Below are 20648 nucleotides of genomic sequence, written 5' to 3'. Positions count from 1 at the left end.
CTATCTGCCTTCTATCGCTACGTAGGCTTGCAACGAATCAGGTCGTATTAATTTCTTTCCTGCTTTTCTTACACCTATACTCTTAACGTCTCTTGGTTATCGTGGTTGCTGAGCGGTTGATGCTTCCTGCCATGTTAAATAGAAGCGCTTTTGGAAGGTTTACGTTACCTCCGGGTCTCACGGGATAAATCCTTTCGGATGCCATTAGGTGGTGCCATGTGGTCTCTGAAATTATGCTTCAGCATTCACATGCCTCATCTTGTTGCGAATATTTGCTCCGGTGTGTTTTTGTTCCTAGGCAACCAGCTCGAGCCTCAAATATAGCAAGCTACTCCCACTTGTGTTATCCAACAGATTTTTCTTCCAACTTTATTTCTTCCCGTTCCTGTAAATGTCCCTGGTCTTTTTTTTTTCATTCTTTACACCTAATTCGGTGTCTTTCTCTCTTGAGTGGCTACGGTGTTCAGCTGCTAGGCGTCAGGTAGCGGGATCTAATCTCGGCCACGGCGGCTGTATTTTGATGGAGGCGAAATGCGACAAAACCTATGTATTTAGATTTAGGTGCACGTTAAGGAAACGCGGGTGGTGTCAATTTTCAGAGTTTCTCATTACGGCATGCCTCGTAATCATTTAGTGCTTATGGCACGTAAGACTGCATTATTTTTTCAAATGCTTCTCTTTCTTTGTCATGAGTACCGCTTGTCTGTTTAGACATTAGATTACCCGTTACTAAGTTGCCAACTTTCTCAACCTCTTTTTCTATTGTCTCCACGCATTTTGGAGCACAGATAGTTGCGCATAATTTTGCAGTGCACAGGGCGGATGTGCAGATGTTAGCACTATTTCGACGGGTCGTGATTGGTCCGGCTATTGGGAAAGGGAACAGCCAGGCTTCAGCCGCGGTCACGAAACCTGGCAAGGTTGGCTTAGAAAAAGTTTCGCATGAAAAAAAGTAAAGTATATGAGACGCAAAAATCAGAAACTGAAGTCGGTGGCGCCATTTACGACCCCCCCTCCTTTGAAAGCCCACGCTGCTAGTATCCATGCACCCATCCATCGATCCAACCATACTAAACGTGCAGAGGAACGTCTGGGTATTTCTGAAAGAAAGAAATACCGGGTGAGAGTTGAGAATTTTTGCAACAAATAGAGAGCTCTACCTAAGGTAACATTATTTAGCCTTCTACTGTGCTCAAGGGCGAGGGAACCGGAGAAAAGAAAAAGAAGGGTATAAGTAATGATGTGAAGAATAGGTAAAGTAAGGAGCGATTATGAGAGGTTACAAGCTCGAGTCCGTAGGGCCCTTTTATAGTCTCGAATCTGAGGCTGTGTTAATAAAAAATTCTAAGACAGTCCTGATGGCTCGTAAAATGTGACTGAAAAGTAGGCATTGGCGTCGCCAATGCCTGGAGGTCGCGGTCACATTATATATATATATATATATATATATATATATATATATATACGCCTGCATAATACCTGAACACAATATGTCGGCTTACCGACCTGTTAATGAAATAGTGAACTTTATTTAGTGGGTCCATTGATTTGATCAATTGTTCCCTCATTGATCCGATTCGTCGTAAATCTCACGGGTTGAGAGATGCCCTCGCGACTATCATGCGATTTCTATCTTCTACTCGCGATAATAAAACGCAACAAGCTTACCATCAACATGCAAGGAGCAGAAGTAAAACGTGTCGACGACGCAGGGCACCACACACACGCACATAGACACAAACCTCACACCGAAATGCCAGCACGCCTAAGGACAAACGCATACAAAAGGATCAAAGAATCTCCCCTCCGTAGTTCCAAGGGGAAGTCAGATAGCCAAGGGGCAAAAGGCCTCCCACTATCTCTCTCGCACCCACTTGTACACGCGCCTGCGCATAAATGTCCGGCGATTCCTGAAATTGCCGTCTCGTCCGGCGTTGCAGCAGCCGTTGTACCTTGTGGCGGCTCGAAATAGAGTTTAGGCCAGGAATCCTTCAGCCCAAGGGATGAGTAGATCAGGGAGTAGGAGCTAATGAAAAGGTCTATTTAACATTATTTACACTGGCTCCAGATGTGGAAGCGAACGTACTCCATGTAGGAGCACATTAAATGTCCGAGCTCACGTCAGGCCATTCCATTGCACTAGGGGTGTGGGAATATTCGAAATTTCGAATACGGCTCGAATATTTTTCTTATTCGAAGGGTATTCGATTCGATAAATGCATATTCGGAAAATCTCGAATATTCGAGGACGGCCGAATAACTGTGGAAGCAGTGAATATTCGGACAGACGGCGAATATTTCAGCAATCAACGAATTATATGATGGCTCCGCATTCTCCTAAGAACATGTTTATTCACTGAGAACTTCACATGATTTGCTCATTATCTGTGTGCTCTGTTTCAGTCTATCTTCATCAGGCCTGTGAGAAATGATCAGTTTGGGTTTCTTTTTTACCAAGCTTTCTTCCAGTGCTCTTTCATAACAATATATGATGTACTTTTCTGCTCTGTAAGAACACGTAATAAAATATGCATATAGAAAATGTTACCTGGACAATTCTTAGATGTTTGAAAATTAAAACGAAGAAAATATATGTCCTAGGAGAACATTGCATCCCCATCGACATCTCCCGCCTTGTGTTCCCGCATCTCTAAGGTGGTCGCCGGCTGTTGCTACATGATGCGCTGCTGCTCGGTGAGGCAAATGCAAACCACTCTGGATTCGTCGCTGTGATATTTGTAACTATCTGAGTGCTGACACAGCCCTCGCTCAAGCGCGTTCTCCAAGAATGGCACCAAGTGTGGAAGACCAGCCACCGAGCAAGCAAGAAAATAAAGCCGGAAGTCCTCTTTGGCGGTACCTCACAAGACTCTCGCCGTCGACAGCTCGGTGCAAGTCGTGCGAGCCTGTTCTTCATACGCCAACTAGAACGACTACTACTCTTCAAAATCACATGAAACAGCACCCGTTGTTTAAGGAAGCGTACTAAAAAGGTTCCGCTGCAAACGCGCAGTTGAAGAATCAAGCGACGCTGGACGATTTACAACAGCAGGGACAGCAGCCATTGTCTCAGAAGAAAGAGAACGCATTTAACCAGAAAGCGACAGAAATGGCCGCCTTAGGCCTTCTCCCTTACAGTTTTGTAGAAAACCGGGACTTCAAAGCACTGATGAAAGCAACTGCACCGTGCTATAGTCAGCCGTCTCGAACAAAACTGCCGCGTGTGCTCTTCCCGCGCCCATACGACGAAACGAGAGCGAACGTACGACACAAGCTGTGAAAAGCAGTTGAACAAGAAACAAGCGCTCTCGATTTTACGAGCGATACCTGGACGTCACGCGCCAACGAGGGCTTTATATGCCTGACGTGTCATTTTCTTACGGTGAAGTTCGAGATGAAAAAGTTCACTTTGAACGCGAAACATATGCCGGAGAGTCACATGGCTCTGAACGTAGTTGCCTCATTGGCACAGCTATGCACCGGCTGGGAGATACCAATCAACTGCGTGAAGTACATCGTGCCGGACAACGGCCGCAATATCTGAGCGGCTGCCAGGAGACTGCCATGGCTCCAGCTCGATTTCCACACCCTCTCTAGCTGGCGATCAGCAATGCGAAGTCGTGTACATCGGCAGTCAACAGACTCTGCAACAAGGTGAAAGCGATTGTAGGATACTACAAACGTAGCCCTAGTGCGCAAAAAAGACTGAACGATCTGCAGAAGCAGTTGAACAAAGACGTACTCTGTGTTGTGCAGGATGTTGACAAAATACTGAACAGTCAGTAAGTACCTCATGCTCTCTAGGCTCCTTGAACTCAGAGTCAATCATGTTTGAGCTCACCACTTCGGCCACGAGCATAAATACCTTTACTTGACGCAACTGTGATCTTAAGTGCTGAAAAGTACGCCTCCTAGTCATGTCAAATTCCAATTATTTTTGGAACGCAAGGGGAAACGAGGGTTTGCTATCAATCTTGCAAAATGTATCAAGACCTATTTCGCGGAGTGCGAATTTGACGAAGTGGCCTGCCCTGTCATATTGCTAGATCGGCGCTCTAAGGCCACAATTACTCGGGCATCTGGTCAGATGATCTGGCTGCAAGACTTTGTGACAAAGGAGCTCCAGGCACATGACGTGGAAATCAGTGTGAACACTGCCGTGCGAGCGTCGACTTCGTGTCCACTGCTGGCTTATATGCAGCGTATGGAATGCTTTTGACGATTAAGTGATGAACAAAGAGAAGACTACAGCTGCTGCGAAGCAACTGAACACGGCGGTGGTCAAACCTGTGACGCAGCAGAGGCTGCTAATAATCCCTGGGTCCGGACAGGTCGACATTTTAACCTTAACCTTGCAACGCTTAACGCTAGAACGTTATCGAGTGAGGCGAGTCTAGCAGTGCTATTGGAGAAATTATAGGGCAGTAAATGAGATATAATAGGGCTCTGTGAAGTTAGGAGGACAAAAGAAGCATATACGGTGCTAAAAAGCAGGCATGTCCTGTGGTACCGGGGCTTAGCGGAGAGACGAGAACTAGGAATCGGATTCCTGATTATTAAGGATATAGCTGGCAACATACAAAATTTCTATAGCATTAACGAGAGGGTGGCAGGTCTTGTGAAACTTAATAAGAGGTACAAATTGAAGGTTGCACAGGTTTACACTCCTACATCCAGTCACGGTGACCAGGAAGTAGAAAGCTTCTATGAAGATGTGGAATCGGCGATGGGTAAAGTAAACAAATTACACTGTACTGATGGGCAACTTCAATGCCAAGGTAGGCAAGAAGCAGGCTGGAGACAAGTCAGTGGGGGAATAAGGCATAGGCTCTAGGAATAGCAGGGGAGAGTTATTAGTAGAGTTTACAGAACACCATAATGTGCGGATAATGAATACCTTCCTCCGCAAGCGCGATAGCCGAAAGTGGAAGTGGAGGAGCCCGAATGGCGAGACTAGAAATTAAATGGACTTTATTCTCTACGCTAGCCCTGGCATCATAAAAGATGTGGACGTGCTCCGCAAGGTGCGCTGCAGTGATTATAGTATGGTAAGAACTCGTATTAGCCTAGACTTGAGGAGGGAACAGAAGAAACTGGTACTTAAGAAGCCGACCAATCAGTTAGCGGTAAGAGGGAAAATAGAGAAATTCCGTATCAAGCTGCAGAACAGGTATTCGGCTTTAACTGAGGAAGAGGATGTTAGTGTTGAAGCAATGAACGACAATCTTTAGGCCATCATCAAGGAGTGTGCAATAGAAGTCGGTGGTAAGTCCGTTAGACAGGATACCAATAAACTATCGCATGAGACTAAAGATCTGATCAGGCAACGCCAATGTATGAAAGCCTCTAACTTTATAGCTACAATAGAACTGGCAGAACTTTCCAAGTTAATCAACAACCGTAAGACAGCTGACATAAGGAAGTATAATGTATATAGAATTGAACATGCTCTCATGAACGGAGGAAGCCTAAAATCAGTGAAGAAGAAACTAGGAACTGGCAAGAATCAGATGTATGCGTTAAGAGACAAAGCCGGCAATATCATAACTCATATGGAGGAGATTGTTCAAGTGGTTGAGGAGTTCTATAGAGATTTATACAGTACCAGTGGCACCCACGACGATAATGGAAGAGAAAATAGTCTAGAGGAATTCGAAATCCCACAAGTAATGCCGGAAGAAGTAAAGAAAGCCTTGGGAGCTATGCAAAGGGGGAAGGCAGCTGGGGAGGATCAGGTAACAGCAGATTTGTTGAAGGATGGTGGGCAGATTTTGCTAGAAAACCTGGCCACACTGTATACACAATTCCTCATGATCTCGAGCGTACCGGAATCTTGGAAGAACGCTAACATAATCCTAATCTATAAGAAAGGGGTCGCGAAATACTTGAAAAATTATAGACCAGTGAGCTTACTGTCCGCTACCTACAAAGTATTTACTAAGGTAATCGCAAATAGAGTCAGGAACACCTTAGACTTCTGTCAACCAAAGGACCAGGCAGGATTACATAAAGGTTACTCAACAATAGACCATATTCATACTATCAAACAGGTGATAGAGAAATGTGCGGAATATAACCAACCCTTATATATGGCTTTCATTGATTACGAGAAAGCGTTTGATTCAGTCGAAACCTCAGCAGTAATGGAGGCATTACGGAATCAGGGTGTAGACGAGCCGTATTTGAAACTACTGAAAGATATCTAGCGACTCCACAGCCAACGTAGTCCTCCATAAGTAAAGCAACAAAATCCCAATAAAGAAAGGCGTCAGGCGGGGAGATACAATCTCTCCAATGCTATTCACAGCGTGTTTACAGGAGGTATTCAGAGATCTGGATTGGGAAGAATTGGGGATAAAAGTTAATGGGGAACACCTTAGTAACTTGCGATTCGCTGATGATATTGCCTTGCTTAGTAACTCAGGGTACCAATTGCAATGCATGCTCACTGACCTGGAGAGGCAAAGCAGAAGAGTGGGTCTAAACATTAATCTGCAGAAAACTAAAGTAATCTTTAACAGTCTCGGAAAAGAACAGCAGTTTACGATAGGTAGCGAGGCACTGGAAGTGGTAAGGGAATACATCTACTTTGGGCAGATAGTGACTGCGGATCTGGATCATGAGACTGAAATAATCAGAAGAATAAGAATTGGCTGGGATGCATTTGGCAGACATTCTCAGATTATGAACAGCAGGTTGCGATAATCCCTCAAGAGAAAAGTGTATAACAGTTGTTTCTTACCAGTACTCGCGTACGGGGCAGAAACCTGCAGGCTTACGACGAGGGTTCTACTTACATTGAGGGCGATGCAACGAGCTATGGAAAGAAGAAGAATGGGTGTAACATTAAGGGATAAGGAAAGAACACATTGGGTGAGGGAACAAACGCGAGTGAATGTCATTTCAGTTAAAAAAAAAAGAAATTGGCTTGGGCAGGACACGTAATGAGGAGGGAAGATAACCGATGGTCATTAAGGGTTACGGACTGGATTCCAAGGGAAGTGCCGCAGGGGGCAGCATAAAGTCAGGTGGGCGGATGAAATTAAGAAGTTTGCTGGAACAACATGGCCACAATTAGTACATGACCGGGGTAGTGGTAGAATTATTACAGATGCCTTTGCCCTTATTGGGCGTAACCAGGCTGATGTTGATAATGAAAGAGAAGGCACATTTGGCATCTGACCCTGAGAGGGAAGTTACAGACTGTGCGGAAAAGCCTCTTTTGGAAAGTGGCAAGAATCCTTGTGAGTGGTGGCAGTCCATTGACCACTTCAATTACCCGCTTTTAAGTACCTTCGCCCAGAAATACTTTCACATTCCTGCAAAATCAGTTCCTTGTGAAAGAGTGTTTTCTACCAGTGGAAATGTTGTCCGAGTGCATAGAGAGCTCTTAATTTCTGAACATGTTCAGCAGTTAATTTCCCTTCACGATAATCTGTAAGAAGCGTTTTACCTGACAGAGCATTACCTGACCTAACCTGAGTGCAATACCTCTAATGAGTGCCTCTTTAAACTGAAGCAGCCTTGCAAAATGCAATATTATTTTTAAAAGGGTAATAAGTCTATTGTGACCTCGTTTTGCAATTTGAAATTCTACACATATATTCGATATTCAATTGTATATTCGAAGGCAGTTTTTCGCCTTATTCCTATTCGATTCGTATTCGAAAATTTCACTATTCGCACACCTCTACACTGCACCAAACTTCTCCCATTTTAAAACAGTGATCTTCCTTAGGAGACTGTACTAGGGAATCCGAAGACTGTATGGCGGCCAATCACAATCGTCGAATTGGTCGCAATATGCCTGCCATGTTGTCGCACCGTTCCAGCCGAACTGACCTCCTGTGTTGCACCATCGCCTCCACATAGGAGGCAACCGCGTCATAATCTGGGAAACTGGAGTCGACGCAGTTCCCATGGTAGTCCCCGACGTTGGGCCCTTTCGTCACTTAGTTGACTTTCAGTGACGATCAGCTTGCAACTACCCTTTCTGGTTGTGAACTCGTCTACAGAATCCAGTGGTCTTTGTCACCTCGTGGAGAGCTTGGTTGTTGTCCCGTTAACGGTGAGTGTCAGGCTGCGTCGACGTCTGGACGGGCGCTGATGAAATGGGTGTGGTGAGGGACGGGATGCCTTTTGGGAAAGACCAAACGAGTTTCCTTCGCCATCTTGAGATGTAACCTTGACGGTGAACGAGTTGAGATCGACGGGAAGCGTTCGTATCTGGTAAGCGCCACTATAAATAATGCATAATGAAACGTCCAAGTGACGAGTATTCGAACGAGGAATGCCACTTGAGCGAATGTTTAACAAGAGGGATTGTCTTTGTAAGTTACTGCCAGGTCGAACGCAAATCTCCTTGCCGAAAGGTTTTCTGGAGCCACACTACTTGGTCGGCTACTTTACTTCGCCTCGAGCGTCCAACTTCCTGGGAACGTTTCTCTTGTTTGAAATGCTTTAGCTTGATACTTACTCTCCGTTCTGCTCACTCCGGTGCATACACACCGCAGCTGAGCAGGAAAGTTCCGCCTGCGCGGTTGCTTACTGGCTAGGGCACAGTGCTGCTAAGCATGCCGTCGCGGTATCACACCCCTGCTCCGGCGAAATCCAAAAAGCGGCCTCGGCCCTTGCATCGGGTGCACGTTAAAGAACCCCACGCGGCCAACGCACTCGTTCTGCTGAGCAGCAGCAGCTGCCTCACGTGCAGCGTCACTATAACACGTCGTACCCACCTGCTATGACCACACCTTCTTCAGGCACTGCAGCATTTCAGCAACAGGGGTGTCTCGGAGCTCGATTACGTGGGTGCTATCTCGACCAAGGCGACCCCATTGAGAAGGAGACGGAATGGAAGAAAGGCCTGTGCAGTACGCAGACTGAGCTGCACGCTAAAAAGCATTGGTGGTGAATATTCTGCTGGAAGTATGCCGTGGCTGATAATCAAATCATGGTTCTGGCATGCAAACCCCTCGAATTTGGGAACGCCCTTCCAGCAACTTTACAGCACAAAGCTCAGCCTTCGTGCGCAGCTTCCTGCGTTTTTTTTTTATTTAGGAAATCAGCGCTTGCACGATATGAGCAATCCAAGTAATTATCAATTTTGGAGGGCAGTCGCATAAGATGGCAAGCTTAACCAAGACAAATTTTATCCCTTCCATTAAAAGAAAATTCAGTCTTATATTTTGAGATAATTAGCTTACTGATTCTTGTAAAAAACTATTTCTAAGGCTGCGCTTGACAACACGGTTCTCCAAATACTTGGTTGAAGTTTATTGCGAAAGGTGCAGCGTAGAAAGTGTATCGACAATTCTAGCGGTGGCATGAAGCTCCTCAGAGAGAGAGAGAAGAGAGAGAGAGAGATAGCAAAGAGATAAGAGGCAGGGAGGTCAACCAGACGATTGTCCGGATTGCTGCCCTACACCGGGGGAAGGTTAAGGGGGAACGGAAAGAGGAAAGCGGGACAGAGGGAATACTGTCTGTGTACGCAGCAAACCGTCTGGAAATCAGCCAAGTCCATGCAAGTGCTCGGCCGATACGTTAGGCTGCCGTAATTCTGCTGTTTGAAGCTAATCTTGGTGCTTCATAGCCAGTGATGCACGTTGAAGTCACCAGTGAAGACCAAGGAGCCATTGGGTGTCAGCAGAAGGTTGCAGTGCATGGCCGTCCCATGACCGTCCCAGCAGAAAAACTAGGAAATGCGGCCCCTCGAGGTGGTGCTGCAATGTCAGATTCGCCGCAAAAACATCTTTTGACGCTATTTACAAGACGTAACCTTCTTGATGTTCAAGTTGAAGCGCACCCGTCACAGCCCTCATAGATACCGGAGGACACATATCGATTATGACCAGCCACCTACGCCGCCATTTAAAGAAAATTGTTACGCCTGCCGTTACTCGGTTCGTACGGATCGCTGACGGTAGCACGGTGACCATGGTCGGAATGTGTACCGAACATGTGAGCATTTCCAGCCGCCATACTGTCGTCCTTTTCAGCGTACTTGACCAATACCCCCATGACCTCATCCTAGGCCTAGACTTCCTCTCCGCCCATTCAGCACTCATCGATTATTTCTCAAGCACTGTGCGTCTTGACCCGCCCCTACTGGGCGTTCCTCCAACACCGCAGGAAATTCGCGTGAGAGCTACTGACTTTGTTCACATTCCGCCACAGGTCTTGACATACATCGAAATGTCGCCGTCTAGGCCACTTCCTGATGGTAATTACATTTCCGCTCCCATAACTGCCATCGTTCTCGCTCACAGCGTTACTGTTCCGCATACAATACTGAGGGTCACAGACAATCGCACGTAGCTCCCCGTGGTGAATTTTGGGCTCGCTAAGCAAATTATGCCTAAAGATAACACCCCTGGCTAAAATCACTGCCTTAGAAGTTAGTTGCGTTGAGACTTTTGCCGTCGACGCTTCGTGTGAGCCTTTCCGGTCTGCCGAATGTACTGACAACGACATTAGGAAAATGATCGCCCTGAATCTCACTCCTGCGGAGACTGAAAAGCTATGCAGTCTATTACTTTCCTCCAAGGATATATCCGACCTGCACAACCAACCCTTAGACCAGACGTCACTTATCCAACATCGTATACATACAGGCGATAATCCTCCCATCCATCGGCGACCCTTCCGAGTTTATGCTTCGGAGCGTCACGTCATCAAAACGGAAGTAGACAAGATGCTAGCGAAAGACATCATTGAGCCATCGTAGTGTACCTGGGCGTCCCCTGTCACGCTGGCCAAAATGAAGGACGGCTCAAGGGGATTCTGCGTTGCGTTAATTACCGCCACCTCAAGCGCATCACGAGGAAGGACGTCTAACCACTACCTCGTATCGATGACGCCCTCGATTGCCTATACAAGGCACAGTATTTTCCGTCCATCGACCTACAGCCCCGGTATTGGCAAATCGCTGTCAATGATCTAGACCGTGAGGAAGTGTGGCGACGGGTCGGATGGGCTCCACATCTGCTCCGCACAGAAGCTACATTTTCGGCGAAATCACCTCCGCATCCAGATTCTACGTAACCATCGTGTGCCTGAAGTCAGCCAGAGCACGTCAACACCAAACTTGAGGGTGTAAGTGCTATATTTTGCATTTTATGGCCACATCAAGTTTCGAAGCGGGGCCGCCCCGCTAAACCCACTTCGCTAGTGGCGAGGCCTAGCAAAGGCTTCGGCTGCCGCACCGCTGCAGATGGCGAACGCGCTGCTCAATGCCGACGCCGACAAAGCCCACCAATCGTCTACCGGGGCGCCGGAGGACGAGGACATGGAAATTCGTGAATCCCAAGGACTTCTTCGGGCTGCTGAGGAGAACGAAGAAGACAGTGAGCCTTGGATCAATGTTACCAGTCGTGCCCGTCGCCGTCGGCTGCAGACACGCTCGACCACGCCCCAACTTTGCCGAACGCCACTGAAGCCCGTTCTCCGCCACAGCCGACCGGCGATGCGCAAGCCCCGACAACCCCCCCTTCCTGCCGATGATTACAAGCTGGCGGTTCGTCCACGGAACGGCCTGCAGCTCAACAAGGTGAGCCCAGGGAAGTTAGTAGACGCCATCACAAATGAGGCAAAGCTACAAATCGGCTCCACCGGATTCAAAATACGCATCGACGAAGACCAAAACATCCTTGTTCTGAGCACTGCCTCAGAAGCTACGGCCTCAGCACTGAGCAAGATGCAAAAAATCACAATTGATGCAACAACATATGATATTGCATCATACGGAATTTCCTCCGATAACTCTTGCAAAGGGGTAATATACAACATCGATCACGACACCACGCCCGAAATGTTACTTAAGAGCATTGAATCTCCCGGATACGAGGCGCTAGCATGTAGAAGACTGGGAAACACAACCACCATGGTGATCCCATTCTTGGGTAAAAAAGTACCATACTACATCGAATTTTCCGGCCTTCTTCTGCGGTGCTACCTCTACAAGAGAACCGTGCCACATTGCCGAACCTGCAACGAGACAGGCCACAGAGAGGACGTCTGTCCGCGGCCCCCTGCCACACCCAGGTGCAGAGAGTGCGGCACTTCGCTAGCAACGGAGCAGCACGAGTGCCACCCTCGGTGCTCTCTGTGCGGCGGGAATCACCCAACAGCAGCGAAAACCTGCCCCAACAGGTTCCTGCCGCCCGTCAACCGCCGGAAACCGCAGCAGACCCCGAGAGCAGGCTCCTCGTCTCCGAGTCCACGTGGCGAGCACTCAGCATCCCGCAAGTCGCGGTCCCCGAAACGACGCGGAGCTGTCCAGGGGAGGAGCAGTTCCAGGCCGCGTTCCGGTTCCAGGCGACGGACCTCATCGCGACGACGGACGCCATCCCATGGCAGGACCTCGAGCCGTGGTCGTTCCGCAAGCGGCAGGAGGGGAAGCAAGGGAGCAGCGCAGGTCACGCAGCAGGTGAGCTGTGCACAGGTTGTTTCTCCCAAAGCTCGTTCCCCCCCTTTTGACACAGAGCTGGCACAGGCACATGCCCAGATTAGGCGTCTCACTGAAGAAAACGCAAAACTCAAATCAGAAATCACTAGCGTACACGCAGAATTCGTAGCACTTAAAGATGAATTGCTTGGAAGAAATAGCACTACCCCTACACAAAACACTTCAACCCCACCCCCGGAGAAGCGGAAACGGGAAGAGCAGCCAGCTCACACAGTCACTTCAAATCCTACACCGCAACGAGCAACCGCGCAGCCCACTGCACCGCAGGGAGTCATACCCGTCCAATATGCCACTCTCCAGAAGGTAGAAGAGGTAGTAGCAAAAGCTATTCAGAGCCTTCAGACATCCCTACAAGCTACCATGCAGCAACAACTCACAGCTATACAACAGTCAGCGGCACAACAACAACAATTCGCAACTCAACAACAACACTCTAACACTCAGTTGGCGGAACGCATCATGAGACTAGAGGAACGCATACTAGCACTGGAAGCTCGTCAAAGCCGGCGCTCCAAGAAAACAGCTCATCAGAGCCTACCAGAATTGCCAGATTCTCTGGGCTCCCCAGAACCTCATCTTGTACACGCATCACCACCCCTTGATAACCAAGATGGCTCCGCCTCAACATATATGCAGTAAGCGCGGGGGCTCCCCAGGCGAAACCACGGTGTGGCAGTGGAATTGCCGGGGCTACAAGAACAAGTATGGTTCACTGATACAATACATCGCTACATCAACAAGACCACCTGAAATCATCGCACTGCAAGAAACGAACACACACGTCCGCCTACCCGGATACGTCACTTATGGCACCTATACAGGGAGCAGCCTTCACACCCTGGTCAGTAAAAAGCTAGTGGCCGTTCAACACCATCTCCAGCAATCCGAACCGCTTGCCATTCTGCTCAAAATTATCCCACAGGCAACAAAGAAAAAGGGTCCCATGTTTGCTCTAAACGTGTACTGTCGGCCGAAAAGCGCGCCATCGGTCCTCAAACTGGTTTTGGAGCAAGCCACGCACGCAGCAGGCAACCATCCGCTTCTAATTGTGGGCGACTTTAATGCAGCCCACCCCCTCTGGGGTTATACGTACGCCAACCCCAGGGGAAACATGCTTCACAAAATAATTGAGGACATGGATCTCACGCTCGTCAACGATCCAAGAAATAGCACGAGGCTCGGCACAAGTGTTCAAAGAGACACGAACCCCGACTTAACCCTCACCAGAAATATCCCCCAAGCTTGCTGGACCAATCTGGAGGAGTACCTAGGCAGCGACCACGCGCTGCTAGCCACCACTCTCCATGGGCTCGAATATAAAGCCAGGATAGGCACGGCTCGCCTCACGGATTGGACCAAGCTGCGGGAGATAAGAGAAGAAAGAGCTGCGAACGAACAGAGCCAACAGCTTCAGTCAATTAAGGACTGGATCACTCAGCTTCACCAGGATGTGAAGGCGCACACCAAAATGCTTGAAACATCCACCACCACTCCAAGCATCGACGCTCGCTTGCTCCACATGTGGGAAGCCCGGCGTAGCCTGCTGAAGCGTTGGAAAAGGCAAAGATTAAATCGCAAGCTCAAGAGGCGAATAGCACTACTCACACAAGAGGCTGCGGAATACGCTACCACGCTATGCCGAGAGAATTGGCTATCCCTCTGCGACAGCTTGAGAGGAAGACTGAGTACTTCCAAGACGTGGAAGTTATTGCGGTATTTAATCAACCCGGCCAACAGCAAAACGGAATCCCACCACAGTATGGCCCGAGTAATTCACCAATTTCCTGGAAACGAGGCGGACCTCCTTTTGGCTTTCAAAGCCCAGTACTTCCCCACACAGACGTCGGAGCCTCTGCCACCCTACACCGGCACCCCTAACGAGCTCCTAGATGAGGACATTCATCTACATGAGGTAACAGCGGCGATAATGGGCTTGAGACGCCACACAGCCCCGGGAATGGACCAAATTACCAATAAGGCACTTATAAATCTTGACAGCCCCTCGCTAGTAGAGCTTACCGCTCATCTAACGAAGTATGGAGGAAAGGAAACCTTCCCGAGGACTGGAAAATAGCCGAGGTTCGTCTGATACCGAAGCCCGGCAAGCCACCGGCCATTGAGAACCTACAACCGATCTCCCTCACTTCGTGTGTAGGAAAGCTCCTAGAGCACATCGTTCTCAACCGGCTACAACCATTCCTGGAGGATTCGGGGAAACTTCCAACAACGATGATAGGATTCCGTCCACACCTCTCAACTCAAGACATCCTACTTCAGCTGAAAGAGGAGGTGATTGTACCAGCGACACGCAACTCCCCCACGGCTATCCTCGCCTTAGATCTTAAAGGGGCGTTCGATAACGTCAAGCACACAGCAATCTTACAGAGGCTAAACGCGCTGGGCTGTGGGGCCAGGACGTACTCCTATATCAGAGATTTCCTCTCAGATAGAAAAGCCATCCTAAAGGTCGGGGACAAAGCCACAAACCCCTTCCTACTGGGCGAGCGCGGCACACCACAGGGCGCAGGGTTATCCCCTCTCCTTTTCAATATCGCCCTAATAGGCCTACCGCCGCTCCTCGATAACATCCCAGGGATCCGGCATGGCCTATATGCCGACGACATTACCATCTGGTCGTCCACAGGGTCCATCGGGGAAATTGAGAACCGCTTGCAGGAAGCTGCCGGCGTGGTGAGCGACTATGCTAAGTCATGCGGGCTCAGCTGCGCCCCCCAAAAGTCGGAGCTACTCCTGGTCTCACCGCGAAAGAAGCACACATTCGACTCGCCCACTATCAACATACAATTGGAGGGACACACCATCGTTCCGTCTCAGAGCGTAAAGATATTGGGAATGGTTTTCCAGTCGGATCGCACCAATACAATATTAATTCAAAAGCTTAAAAATACAACAGCCCAAGTTACGCACATGATCCGGCGAATAACAACCAAAACAAGAGGCATGGGGGAGGCGGACACGCTTCGGCTTGTCCAAGCCTTCGTCGTGTCTCGAATAACTTACGCTATTCCATACGCACTACTCAACGAGACGGAACCGAAGAAAATCAACACAATGATCAGAAAGGCATATAAGCAGGTGATGGGCCTGCCAACCAGTACGTCCACAGAACGCCTACTACGACTAGGTGTGCACAACACGGCCGAGGAGCTGATCGAGGCACATTTATCCAGTCAGCGAACAAGGCTGGCGGTTACGGAAGCAGGGAGGTCCATTCTCTTACGCCTGGGGCTCTCTGCCCCTCTGAGCCATCCGCCGCCTCAGACTGTGAGCTTACCCCATGCCATCCGGAGAAACATCACCGTACGTCCTCTACCTCGCAATATGCACCCAGTGCACCACGCAGAGCGAAGGGAGGCCCGCGCCCTGGCCATACACAAGCGATACGGGACTTTACCCTCTACAGCCTACACGGACGCGGCTTCTTACTCCAGACGCGCAGCCACAACAGCCACCGTAGTCGTCAACACAGAACATCGGAGCAGCATTTCGCTCACACGAAACAATCCCCTCCAAGCCGAGGAAGCGGCCATAGCCCTCGCGCTCTCCCAAACAGAGGTTGAAGTCATAGTGACCGACTCCCAACAGGCGTGCCGCAACTTTGCTAGTGGCAGAATTCATAGCACTACGCTCCGGATCATCAATCAAAAGCCGCCAACGAGATCAGTCATGATCATCTGGGCGCCAGCTCATCAAGGCATTCCTGGCAACGAGGTCGCCAACCACGTGGCTCGAGATCTGACCCACCGAGCCGACGCCGAGGAATCTGAACCCGAGCGCATGCACCCTCTAGTCTCTTACCAAGACATCACACAACACTACAAGCTAACCCGCAGAACATATGCACCCCCACACAAGTCACTACCTAGAGAGCAGGAGCGATTCCTCCGAGCTCTACAGGTTAATACATTCCCCCACCCAACCAGAAATCACCTCATAGACCCTACAAAATTCTCTCCGCAATGCCGCTTCTGCGCAGAGCCCGGGTCCCTCTGGCACATAGTAGGGGGTTGCAGAGCGGCACCATTAAATCCTCCGAACCCTTACCCCACTAACGAGCTTTGGGAGAGAGCCTTGGCCAGCTCCGACCTCGAGGATCAGCAACGGCTGATTGCGAGGGCCCAGGACGCGGCCCGAGCTCAAGGCATTCTGGAATGAGGACGCCTCTCCGAAGCTTCATTCACCGAATAAAAATGTTTATTCTCTCTCTCTCTAGACCGTGAAAAGACCGCCTTTATAGCGCCTGATGGTCTTTACCACTTATGGCTTTTGGGCTATGCAACGCTCCGGCTACCGTTGAGCGTATGATGGAATAATTACTCCAAGCATTCAAGTGGTCGACTTGTCTCTGCTACCTAGATCATGTTATTGGGTTCTCGCCCTGATTAAGCACAAACACTGAGAGCCTTTCAGCTGTACTTGCCGTCTTTCGCAAGTGCGCTCGCTCTACAGCTCAACTCCAAGAAATGTAACTTCGGCCATCGTGAGAGTACTGCTCTTGGACATGTCGTCAATGCGACTGGCATCCGACCGAACCCAGAGAAAATTCGCGCCATGAAAGAGTTGCCTGTTCCATGGTCCGCAAAAGATGTCCTAAGTTTCGTGGGCCTTTGCTCTTACTTCCGCCGTTTTGTTGAAAATTTTGCCACCGTCGCATGCCCTCTCTCAGATATCCTGAAGAAAAGTGTGCCATTTTCATGGGGATCCTCTCAGGCAACTGCCTTTTCGCGCCTTACCACAATGCTCACCACCCCACCGATTCTAGGACGCTTCGATACTTCAGCCCCTACAGAGGTGCGCACCGATGCCAGTGGCTACGGAATCGGTGCCGTCTTGGCACAAGTTCAACATGGCCATGAACGTGTCCTCGCGTACGCTAGCCATCTTTTGTCACCTGCGGAGCACAACTACTCTATCTCCGAGCGCGAATGTTTGGCGGTTGTCTGGGCAGTGGTGAAATTCCGCCCCTATTTATACGGCAGGCCTTTTTCCATTCTAACAGATCACCACGCTCTCTGTTGGCTTTCGTCTTTAAAAGACCCCACAGGGAGGCTTGGGCGATGGGCTTTGCGGCTACAAGACTATTCCTATTCGGTGGTGTATTGGTCTGGTCGCCTACAGATGGACGCCGTCTGCTTGTCCCGTTACCCTGTACGCACGCCAGCAAACGCCGACATGGACGACTCCGCAAGTGTTCTTTCCATTTCCTAGCTTTTGGACATGGCGAACGAGCAACGCCATGACGCTACTTTGAGGAACCTCATTGACCAGTTTCATTGACAGTTATCATCCGGACGGCCCTCCCCTTTTCCTTGTCCTCCCTCAACACCTCCGCTCAAACGTGCTTCAGGAGCTTCATGACGCCCCAACTGCCTTGGGGTTGCTCGCACTTACGACCGCGTGCGCCGCCGCTTCTACTGGCCCTGCCTCGCACGTTCCGTACGGGGCTATGTAGCTGCTTGCAAGCCCTGTCAACTTCGCAAAAAGCCAGCGACGCTTCCTGCCGGATACTTACAGTCGATCGACATTCCACCTGAGCCATTCTTTCGCGTGAGTTAGGATCTCCTTGGCCCTTTGCCCGAGTCCAGCTCCGACAACAAGTGGATCGCTGTCGCTACTGATTACGCGACGCGCTATGCCATCAATCGGTCACTTCCCGCGAGCTGCGCAACCGACGTCGACGATTTCATACTCCGGGATATCATTTTAGTACATGGAGTCCCGCGACAGCTCCTTACTGACCGCGGCCGCACTTTCCTCTCCCAAGTAATCGCCGATATCCTACACTCATGTTCTACCAAGCACAAACTGGCTACCTCCTATCATCCCCGGACCAACGGCCTCACTGAGCAACTTAATCGGACCATTACTGACATGTTATCAAAGTACATTCCACCCGACCACAAGGACTGGGATGTGGCGTTTCAGTCCCACTAGAGGAGCCTCGTTCACAATGAAGGGAATGATGCGAAGTTTGGTTATGTACGCTTCATTATGTGACGCATGCATCAGGTACATATCAGGGGCAGATTGCCTGAGTTGCGATTGAGCGTTTGTATTTAGTCTGGATATTATTGGATTCAGGTAAAGCATTGCCGTCTTGTTCTTTTTTTTGAAATTATTGTCGCTCTATCCCAGTCGATTCCATGGCGCGTGGACACATGGGTTTCATCCAACACGTGTGTTGCCACATGTTTGATGCTGACATCATAGTTGTGCGGTTCCATTTTTTTTTCGAAATTGCCCGTTTCAGCTATATACACGTGTTCACAACCAGCGCAAGGAATCCTTTAAAACACACCCGGGAACTTCTTATACGCGAGCTTGTCTTTGACAGTTAACCATTGCTGTCGGAGCTTGCGCATAGTACAACTGAACAGGGCAAATGTAAGCAGCAGACGTAGTGCTACTTAACGCACTTAGTCTGCGCACCATATATTTCGACTCACAAGCATCTATATAGGGTGCCGAACTGTTGCTGTGGAAGTTGATTGGAGTGAGCAGCTGCTATGATGTACATAATTTTCGTAGTTTTGGCCACTCAATGTGTGCCTGTTCTTGGGAAATCCTCCAGAATGGCCATCTGCTGTCGGGACACAAGAGGGGGGCAGATTAATTAAACGTGGAATTGTACGCGTCGTACTTTTAGGTGCATACACGTGTCATCAGCATTCTCTCGACAGGTATTATACGTTACCTTCGTCATCTTGACATCACTGCGGAGACGTGTGACACTTAGCATCAGCCTCATTCGGAGTTTGTATTTCGGCATAGCTTGTGAGCGATGTGGTGCATAAACAAAGAAATTGCTAGACAATAATGCGGTCACCTTTTTAGCGGACAAGCATAAATATTACCCGCCGTGGTTCCTCAGTGGCTCTGGTGTTTGACTTCTGGGCACGAGGTCGCGATATCGAATCCTGGCGGCGATGGACGCTGTTCGTTGGGAGCGAAGTGCTAAAACACCCGCGTACTTAGATTTAAGTGGACGTTAAAAAGAACGCCAAGTGGTCGAAATTTACTCAGTCCTCCACTACAGCGTGCCTCATAATCAGAATGCGGTTTTGGCGCGTAATACCCGATATTTATTTATGTTTAAATACTGCAGAAATGACACGTTGCTTAAGACGAATGAAAGCAAAAATGTACGGATCGCGGTTAGTTCGACCTTTATTAACCGCTTTCGTAGTGCTTCGTTTCCCTTTAATTCGAACATAAGCGTTGAATTTGTAAACTTATTGTGTGACAAAAGATATAGCTTGCCCCGGAGGACTTTTATTCTTTCATCATTTGCGTGCGGTTTTGGTAAACGTGGCAAGCCTTCACAGCACGCTACGCTCAAGCACTATGAGATGTGGGTATACAGGTCCCGACTTAGATATGACGAGATCTGCGATCACGTGCCAAACTGCTTTTTACCAACTTCTGATAAAGCAAGAGGCTTGTACTGTTAGGCGCACAAGCTAGAAAGGACGCGCATGTGTAGTGCCATGTCTCGACACCAGGTGCTAGTTCCGGCACAAGTAGCAGGAATTCGCCGTGGCACGCCCTCCAAGATTGCGGGAAATTTGACCGTGGCTGCACTATCCTGTCCTAGGAATTCACTGGCTGCACGGTCCGTACGGGACGGGCGACTATGGCCGGTAAAGAAACAGCTCGACCCTACTTTACGATGTCGGGCGGCAACTGCAACGTCGACCAGGGTACAAGTACCCTCAAAGTAAGCATACATTATAGAGGGGAGAGGCAACACAAAGGCGATAAAATGATGTACAGAAAAGGCACAGTATAAGTAACAATGAGAAATTATGCTCTATCACTAATTTACACATCATAAACAAAAAATAATAGTGATAGATCACCACAGAAATCTCTTGATACACTTTTCAATAAAACAAATTGGGAATGATAGGTCAATACATGCATAGTTAAGTTGCAAATACAGTATTTATACAATGAAAAGACATATGATATATTGAACGCAAGTTTCATGATTTAAATGCAGCGTTTCTAAATTGAACAGGATTACTTATACTAACAATGGATGCTGGCAGATCGTTCCATTCGTTGCATGTTTTGGGTAAAAATAATTGCGAATGTGTTAGAGTGTTACAGCGAGGCACATGTTCCTTATGCGTATGATCTCTACGTGAGGAGATGAATGGTC

This window comes from Dermacentor andersoni, chromosome 11 (genome assembly GCF_023375885.2).
Source record: "Dermacentor andersoni chromosome 11, qqDerAnde1_hic_scaffold, whole genome shotgun sequence".
Lineage (NCBI taxonomy): Eukaryota > Metazoa > Arthropoda > Arachnida > Ixodida > Ixodidae > Dermacentor > Dermacentor andersoni.
The sequence above is the reverse complement of the archived record's forward strand: the minus strand, read 5'-3'. Positions refer to the sequence as shown.